General features: G+C 46.9%; 1 protein-coding gene across 1 annotated transcript in view; it reads right to left on the bottom strand.

Annotated features, from left to right (window-relative positions):
• Positions 1-298: 298 nt before the first annotated feature.
• Positions 299-407, bottom strand: part of LOC149360119 (abasic site processing protein HMCES-like) — a 10640-nt gene continuing 10531 nt past the window's right edge. Inside the window, exon 8 of the mRNA XM_089569198.1 lies at positions 299-407. This exon is cut by the window's right edge and continues 245 nt beyond it. The gene's annotated coding sequence lies outside the window, so the exon portion shown is untranslated.

Raw genomic sequence — 407 nt, 5'->3', positions numbered from 1 at the left:
TAATGGTCATAAGTACAGACGAGCCCGGTTATAACGAAATAATGGATATAACGAATGAATCGCCGGGACCCTTCAACTTCGTTTTAGCAAGGTTCAATTGTAGTACTACGCGTACTACGCGTAGCAGGTTCGCAGCCCTGGAATTATATGGGCGCTGTATGCCTTATGTGCCTGACAATTACACACGCACGCACACACGCACGACACACATGTGTATCCCTGATGCCGCTCACAGCTGTTGCATGCAAACCCTGAGGCAGCTCTTATATGACAATTATGTGAGGTAAAGGAGGAATCTTCAGAATTTAATTCGCCCTGTAGAGCGCAGCACCAATGCACACTGATTCCGCTTAAATTTTCGCCGTAGCTTCTTCTTTCAGAGCTCTTTCGTCCTCGTCTCGAATGAC

Source organism: Amblyomma mixtum, chromosome 2, assembly GCF_055824585.1.
Source record: "Amblyomma mixtum isolate Tamu chromosome 2, ASM5582458v1, whole genome shotgun sequence".
Classification (NCBI taxonomy): Eukaryota; Metazoa; Arthropoda; class Arachnida; order Ixodida; family Ixodidae; genus Amblyomma; species Amblyomma mixtum.
The sequence above is the reverse complement of the archived record's forward strand: the minus strand, read 5'-3'. Positions and strand labels throughout refer to the sequence as shown.